Here is a 9044-nt window from a genome sequence, read left to right as displayed (position 1 = left end):
TTCTTTTGTTCCCCCTGATCAGCCTGCAGCTCCAAAAACTCTGCATGCCCATGCTTCGCTTTCTCAGACAACCTCCTGGAATCGACCTGCCGCTCCCCGCCGGGCACCCGCTGTGCGCACGGTCCCAACAACTCCTGCCAAGGTAGATGGCTGGCTGGCACTTACTTCACACTACAAACTCATTGAAGCTCTGTCCTGCCTTGGTCATTGGTGGAGTGTGCAGTTTTTTAAAGTCATTTGCTTTACAATTATTTCTGGAGGAGAACCCAAACCCCCCTCCCCCTGCCAAATGGCAATGAAGACTTCTGAGTAACCCGGAACACAAAGAATGTGCTCAGAGTAAATATGCAGCTGAGAAAACCATTACCAATCCAGACAATAATTATTTACCTCTTAGCCCTGCCAGACATGTTCAAAAGTGCGTAATAAGTGACATCTCTCCTTTATCATAAGGTTTAGCCTAGAGGGAAACTCTTAGTTACCAACGTTAAACCGTGTTGCTTTTGGCATCGGATCTATTTCTCTACTTTAAAAAATAGCATTGAGAAGTTTTTTCCACTGTTTAATTTGTGTAGTCACAGTAATTAAATATGAATCTTCAAATATTGCTTGACATATTGCAGATTTATCATCAGTGAAACAGTCTTCTGCACATTTCCATAATTGCTGCTGTTCGCAGCAAAGCAGTTACGCACCGCAAGGCTGACAGTCTTCTCCTTTTGGTGAAGTTCTCATTTGTTTGCCCTCTTGGCAGTGCTGTACAGCCATTTCATTTCATAATTAAATTATTTTCCATTTATATACAGAGGCAGTAGTTTATTTCCCAATTTCTTTTTTCTTTCTACATTGTTTCAGATGTTGGCTCCAAGATGTACTGCAAGGAGCCAACGTATCCTTTAAAAGCTTGCACAGAAAGGCTGTGCATGTGCTGCCCCAGCTGAGTAACAGACAAAAATAAATCAGATACTTCATTTGAATATAATGGCTTTGATGGCCGAGGAAGAGTTTTGCCTGATCAGTGGCTTGAACCCTTCATGTGTGGTAAATTTTGCACAGAATTACCAGCAGCATCAGGCCTTTGTTCAAATTGAAGGGTTGGTGGGTTTTTATCCATGTCTGCGGTGTGAACTTTTACACTACGATTGCCCACCACCTCTGTGTGTTTTCTTAGCAAAGATAAAGGCTTATATTCCCTAAAGAGGAAAAGTGAAAGGAGGAGTCATTTTTGGGACTCATGAACCCTGACAGGAGCAGCCTGTGTGATTTCCATGCCTCAGAAAGCCGTGGAGTGAAGCTCTCCCCATCCCGACTCCCCGAGCAGGCGTCTGACTAAATGTTGCCTGTCTGTCAATCGTTCTGTTACACAAGCTGTCGTAATAGTCACTGCTTAACTGTTCACACGTTCGTATCTGCTCAGAAACCCTTCTGGCTGTCTTCCCTTCAGTAAATAAATATGTAGCTTCTTGTGAAAAAAAGCCTTATCAGATTGAACAAGCCTCTTGGGAACTTTGAGGTATTAGAACTAGTACGAAAAACTGCAGACAAGTTGAAATACTTAAAGTGATATGGAGCCCCAGTGAATTTTTGTCACTGAAAATCAAGCTTTCATTCTAGGGGCCAGATTTCATTCATTCCCTATTAAAGATGAGAAAGAAACCGGCTGTGGCTGTTGCACATGCCTTTTGTAACTCCTCAGCAAGCATAGCTGTCTGTATCTCACCACCCTGCTCCTTCTGGGTGCTCTCAGTTGGCACGGGTGCAGCAGTCACTCCTCAACACATCTAGTGAACAGACCTGAGAGCCCAGGTGCCTCCAAGGACAGTGGTGGGACCAAAGGAGAAGATGGGTTAAAAACGTGGCCATTATGTTAGAAGGGAGCAAGGAGTTTTACCCAGCTGTGATGAAACAGAGACTTTCATCTGCCTGCTCTGGAATGCAGGCCCAGGTGCCTGGGCTGGAACAAGACTTTCTAACTCAACCAGAACCCCAAATCCTGCCCTCCTGGTAGGATGACACAGCATGTGGGCTTGTGCAGCTCCTGCCCATCTCTTCACACACAGAGGGGCTTCATCACAGACCCTAAGAGTGGGGAGAGTCTCTCTTAATTTCACAGATCAGTCCTCTTCTTTGAAAAGCAGTTTTCATTACATTAGTGACTGTGAGACAATGGGGTTTGGTGCTTTCTTTCATCTTCAGACTTTGGTACACAAGGTTAGAGTCACAGGCTTGTTGTAGGGATGGGCAAGCATTAGCTTTTCAACAGATTTCCTCTAAAGAAGGGCCTACAGCTCAAGGGGCTGCATCGATTGCTTTAGTAATGTCCTGCTTGCCACCGGCAAAACCCACTGTCCCTGTGCACATCAGGCACTTTTGCCATCACTGACCAAAACATACTGAGTCCAGAGTGCAATGAAGTAATCTCTGAGAAAGGTATGCTCCTCCTCCCTTCATGAAGACACTGGGGATCTTCAAGTGCATGGCCAACGTTGAGCTGTGTGTTTCTATTTCAGGTCTGGGCTGCTGGAGCTGGCTGGGGCAGTTGATCGGATTACCTACTGCCTTGCCAGGATCAGGGCTTGAATGAGGGCAAGCTGGCTGTGACTCAACCCAGATAAGTCGAAGGTTGTGCTGACAGGCTGAGCAAGAGAGGGAGCTGCAAGAACTTCTGTTCTCTGTGAGGACAGCTTGCTTTTTATCGTTCAGATTTCAGGACACAGGGACCTTAGTGGGCTGGCTTCTGCCTCTGTCAATTATAAGCAGCAGCAAGGATGGTCTTTTTGCTTTTCTTTTGGATGCTTTTCCTGATTAGTGAAGCCCACTCTTTTGAACATGCATCTTTCCTATACCAAGTCATCTTGAGAGCAGAGTCCAAATGTCCTCATAACTAGGTCTGCACGAGGAGTGATGCAAGCTTTCTTTTGACCAGGTTGAGGAAAGGGTTTGAATTCACAGCTTCCCCTAGTCACAAAGGCTGCAGCATTGAGAGATTGCAAAATAAATGAAAATATGAGGCAAAAGCATTTGCATCCTGTGTACTGAGTGCTGGCAATATGGATATCCACAGGATAGGCTCTTCATCTGAGGCTGACTGGCAGAACCAAGACATCTGAGATAGCGCTTATTTGTCAACCTTGGATGAATAATTTTCTCCTTTATGCAGCCTTTCTGCTACTCACAACTACAAAGAGACTTAACAGCTCTGTATTGTGACCTTTCCTTGTTCAGACAACTGTAAGCAAATGAACATTTCAATTGCTCTAAGAGACAAGAGCCCAGATGCAACGCTAGAAACAAATACTGAATTTTTCACAGCGCAGAACTGCTTGGGTGGGACTGCCTGCTGCCTTGTGATGGCTAATTTGAGCATGACCTCTGAAAATAGTTGCCTTGGAGAGCTTTTTGAAGTAATATGCACTGTTGACTGCTAAAGGTGAGGCATTGAACTTTGCATAAGTCTGACACTCGTAAAAATAAATCCTCTCACAGTGGTAATAGAAGGGACCCTTTGCTCCTGTGTCCTCATAAAACATATAATGGGGAAAATTTTCAAGGGAACTCAGCCTTTGTGAATATCAGTTCTCTAGCAACTGCAGGGGCAATAACTGTATGCTGTGAAGCAGCACACTGGTTCAGGCTGCCCTCAAAGCTGGAGCACTGGATTCAGTTTTTTGGGACTGCAAGGTCTGAGTTTGGAAGGTATAGCTGACATCTGCAGCCAGGTGTATGACTGTGTTTTGTGGGCACTTTACAAATGGGAGAACTCAGAGCCAGATCCTTTGACTGAACAAAAAGACAACAGAAATGTTCAGGCAGAATTCTTGTCTCAGATCTACCCACGCTGCACACAGTGATGGCAAAGGCAGGCGTCTCTGGTGCCGCTCGCAGAGAGAATGCAGCATGAAAACAGATGCTCAGAGCACATATCTTAGAAGAATATATTTAGCCTAGAAGCAGTTTAGACTGAGAAGTTCTTGTGCAAAACACAGTTTTCTTGCCAGCATTATTTTAGTATACAAGGAAGAAAATTTCATCTTACTATTATAGGTAATCTGGTGAAAGTGCATTGATAAGAAGCACCATGACATTTGGCATACTCGGGCTCTTAGGTCTTGATTTCAGATCTGACAGTCATTAAATGGAGCAGAGCTTTCAGTTTTCAGTCTTTTGGGGGAAAAAGAATGGGTAAAACCTATGAGTTGGAAACTTGTTCAGTCAGTTTATCAGGTAGAAATCTGCCAGTGAAAGGTGATATGCTCAACTTCAGAGAGGTGATTGTTTAATTTGAGGGAACTATGCAAGCGTGGGAAACATTGCATGCAACAGAGAGAGCTCTGGAGATTTTAGAAGACTCATCTTCAGGAGAGAAGGGAGAGACCCCTGAGGCTCACACCAGCAGGTACACTTGGCTGTATTGCCTTCAGCAGTGCCAGGACATTGCTGCCTGCCCAGCAACATCTTACATCACTGCCCATGTACCACAATGCTACTACCTCTTATTACCACCGTGCCAAATAGACGTTTGTTCTCACTCTTTGTCCCTTAAGAACAGACTTCTAGATGTTGCTACAGCACCACCAGTTTGCCAAGTATGTAGTTCATTGCCAATGCAGGAACATATTTCACACACTGCCAAAATGAATCAATATCCTTCAAGTTGGGACGCAATTAGCCTAGACTGAGAAGTCTAATGTAGGCAGTCTTGAGCAGTCTGTCATCATCCTTCTCTAAAAGGATGAGCTGAGACCTAATGGCACCAGATGAAACAGGGACAAAATCCAGAGGACACTAGAGCAGAGTAAAAATCTCTGTTCAGAGCAGAGCATGCTTTTCCCCACTTATTTGATTCACTCCATTCTAGAATAAAACTAAAAGATCCAAACCTGAGTTTGTAGAAAACACCTCCACAATGTAACAATAACAATGAACGCAGTGCTTTCATTGCAAAAGCATGCAGAATTCAACACACCATTAACAGTGATGTTATAATAGCTATTTAGCTATCCTTGTATGGGGAAGCCTTTATTAATAGCGATAAAGCATTGTGAAGATGGGAGTTACTGTTTCTAAGTCATCATTGTCCTAGATAAAATACTTATTTTGGAGTTCACTGGAAATAAGAACTTCTGTCTCTGGAACTACTAAAATTTACATGCTCTCTCATAGATGCAGGACAGGGAAAATGCTTTTAGAGTGAACCATGGTAAAATCTAGCAGGCTTATGACAGCTATCAAGGATATTAGTATTATTATTAATGCTGTCATGTGCCAGTAGCAGATGGATAAAAAACAAGTTTAGTTAAAAATAAGAAAGCTTCACTGCATTTAAGCTTCCATTTTTAACACACTAAATTGAATTAAATGACTGCCTTTTTTTCCAACAGTTCAGGCTTTGCAGTCGATGCATTGTTACATTTGTTTACTTTATTAGTTCCTTTTCAGGTAGAAACTCAGTAACTCAACTGTTCTTCAATCTACCTGAAGTTCAACCCAGTACCCTCAATTCATACCTGCAGCCCTTTGATGTAAGTGCAATCCCAAATCTCTACTTCACAGAAGCATAAAGCTAAAAAGATAATGCTAGTGCTCTCTTTCCACTTTATATAACCCAGCAGCACAAGTAGCCTTTTCTCCTGTTGATAACAACTCCAGATGTGGCACAGCCATACCTATGACTAACACACTCGACAGTAATGTTCACGAAGTATATCGGTCAGGAGGACAATCAAGCACAGAGCACTAGCCTACATCACCTCTGGATTTCAGCACCTATGGAACAGTCATCCACTTGTAATAAAGGCTCAGAAATAAAGGAAGATGCACCCTCCACTACCACAGCTATATTATATATACAATTCTTATACTATAACAAGAGAAAGCTTCCTTTGCCTTCTGGCCTTGGAAGAACGTAGTCTCTGAGTAAGAAAAGTTGAGCTGCTGGAATAGTTTGGATTATGATCTGTGCTTGTTTGGGTCAGCCTCACAGCAGCTATGAGTGTGCCTTACTTTGCTCTTCACTTCCCTCTCATGCTTTCCTATGTTCCACAAGCATTTGTTAACGTTTCTGGTTTTCTTATTAAATGCATTTTCAACACCAAAAAAGTGCAGTTTTAGATAAAGACACAGAAGGGAAAATGATATTGGTTGCACATGGCAATAACTCAGATGTGTTACCCTACAGGGAGTCTCATCTGCCTTCCTTGGGCCACAGCAGCCTAAACACACAACACAGGAGGCAGTGCTATGGCAAACCAGCACCACAGGCAGTGGCAAAGAAGCAGAATCACTGGGCACTGAAAAACTCAACTGGATCAGGGGAAGATCTTTTCTTCTGGTAATAGGGGAATATAGTGAAGCTTGGCCTGATAAAATGGGCTGGTTTGGTTTGTTTAGCTGTTTCTCTAAATATACTATTATGCCCAAGTGAGCTGGCAAATACATTTTCATCACTCATTACACTTCTCTGAGCTGGTTTCCAAACCTGACACACAGCATCTGACACCTAGGGCTGTCATAGACTGTGTCACAGCATCTGCTGTAAACAGAGTGTACAACTATTTTACTTTGTGTCAGAAAGCCACCTGTTTTTGCAGGCATTTAAGGCCTGGTGCTCTGCAGCCACTCGTCACCCTCTGGCCTGCCTGCTGCCCAGGGCTGCAGCCAGAGGAGACTTCTCATCCCATCACCATCTGTGAGCAGAGTGGGGTTTGCACCATTTCTTAGCCTGTGCCAAAAGGCAGTTGAAGAATCTGTGTTTGGACAGACCTGTATCTGCACAGAAGACAGCAGAGTGAAGCATCAGGGTGGAGGACTCTGGACAAATCACCACGTGAGCCATGAGGCACAAGTGACTGCCAGCTTTGCATGTTACAATATAAAACTTGCTGACAGGCAGAACCTCCCTTCCGGGATCACTTTGTCTCTAGGATGAACTCCTCTCCTCCATGAGGATCCTGCAAACACTTACTTCTTGGGTGGGAAAGTGGATATCAGGAAGACAACTGTGATGCAGATTGTTAAAGCAATCTATGGATTGCCTACCATACAGAGAAGGACACAAGTACCCATAGGAAGTTCATAAACACTGCTGAAATGGTGAAGGACACAAGTCAGAGGAGTCTTTTCCTCGTGGTATTGCAGTAAAGAGCTTCCTGTCTATCAGATGGCACTACTAAAGTCTGTTTTGTGCTGGGACTGGCCACTGGCAGGAGGAAAATCTACACTTTGCTCCTTAATCTTCTTGCCATGTTTAGCTGGCCAGAGTTTAATTAAAATTAATACTAGATTGACTCATGGATGCAATCATGAAGAGTGAGAAAGTCATAAGAAGGACAAGAACAACAAGGACAGCTTCTGGACCCACGAGACTTCCTCTCATTTTTGCTGCCCAAAATTTCTTACAACGCTTCCAAACATCTCTGAGTTCTCTGGGCTGGAATTTGGAGATAGGATGGCTCTATTAATGCACTGGCAAATAATACTTGGTAATGGACAAACCTGAATCAATGGGTTCTCTCATCTCTCTTGAGATGTGTGTTAGTCAGCAGAACCAGATCTCATGCAATCTCTGGCAAAGCAGTGGAATGAGTCCCATTACCACACTGCCCAAGTTCAGGCACAAAGGAGGTGGCTATTTGTGCCTGTGCAATGTGGAGAAATGCCCATTCTGATCAAATGAAAAAAAATCCCTCTCAGCACTCCAGGACCACATGTTGGTAATGAGCAGCTATGATAGTGTCTGCACAGCTCTGGGAGTGGGTGGGATGAGCCTGGGAACTGCACTGCAAGTGTCCTTGTGCCGTAAGCCATGATGGCCAAATCTAATTGACATCCCCATCCTCTCTGTTCCACATCTATAAGTGAAAATACCACAAATGCACAGCACAAGTATAGGTCTAAACACCCCTGCTCACTCGCCAGCCAATTCCCTAACTGTGCAGTCTGATGTCTGATGTCTGCTGTTTGTCAATGTTAAAGCACATACAAATCTCCTGCTCAACATGGCTGAGACTGATGGTGGCTCAGGTACACCAGCCTTCTGCACACAAAACCCTTAAGCTGGTTCTGGCAATCAGCAGAAGTTATGGTCTGAATAATCACAGAATGGTAGTGGTTGGAAGGGACCTTTAGAGATCATCCAGTCCAACTCCCCTGCAGAAATAGGTCCACCTAGATCAGGTCACACAGGCACACATTCAGCCAGGTCTTGAAGACCTGGCTGAAAGGAGACTCTACACTCCCCCTGGGCAGCCTGTGCCAGGGCTCCCTCACCTGAACAGTGACATAGTTTTTTTCTTATGTTTAAATGGAATTTTTTGTGTTCCAGCTTCATCCCATTACCCCTTGTCCTGTTGGATACACTAGAAAAAAGCTATGTCCCAACCTCTTGACATCCATTTAGATACTTGTAAATATTAATGAGCTCCCCCGTCAGTCTCCTCTTCTCCAGACTAAACAGCCCCAGTTCCCGCAGCCTTTCCTCATAAGGAAATTGTTCCCTGATCATCTTGGTGGCCCTGCGCTGGACTCTCTCCAACCGTTCCCTGTCCCTCTTGAGCTGGGGAGCCCAGAAATGGACACAGGACTCCAGATGAGGCCTCATCAGGTCAGAGAAGAGGGGGAGGAGAAGCTCCCTTGACCTGCTGGCCACACTCTTCTTGATGCATCCCAGGATAATTTATCTACACTGCAGTGTAACTCTATGTGACGCGGATTTCAAGCCCCAAGTGAGTCGTGTTTTGAAGAGCCTCTGTGACACAAGAAGCTGGGTTCCTCTCACTCTATGTAAATCATAAGGGGCTGCATTTGTCAGAGGGCAAGGACGTACATGCTTCTGAGAAAATAGGTGTTTTTTAGCAGTGTTATACCTTACCTTGCCTTTCCAAGCATGCTGAGCTACAGTCAGAGAAAGTACGAGCTAGGAAGGAAATGATGACTGTTGAAATATCCGTCTAGCCAATAGGATCTCCATAAACAGGTATTCAGATGTGCCCTGTTCACACCTATCACTGACTAATTGCAACATGACTATAAGATCACCAGGATCG

This window comes from Colius striatus, chromosome 13 (assembly GCF_028858725.1).
Source record: "Colius striatus isolate bColStr4 chromosome 13, bColStr4.1.hap1, whole genome shotgun sequence".
In the NCBI taxonomy this organism is placed as follows: domain Eukaryota; kingdom Metazoa; phylum Chordata; class Aves; order Coliiformes; family Coliidae; genus Colius; species Colius striatus.
The sequence above is the reverse complement of the archived record's forward strand: the minus strand, read 5'-3'. Positions refer to the sequence as shown.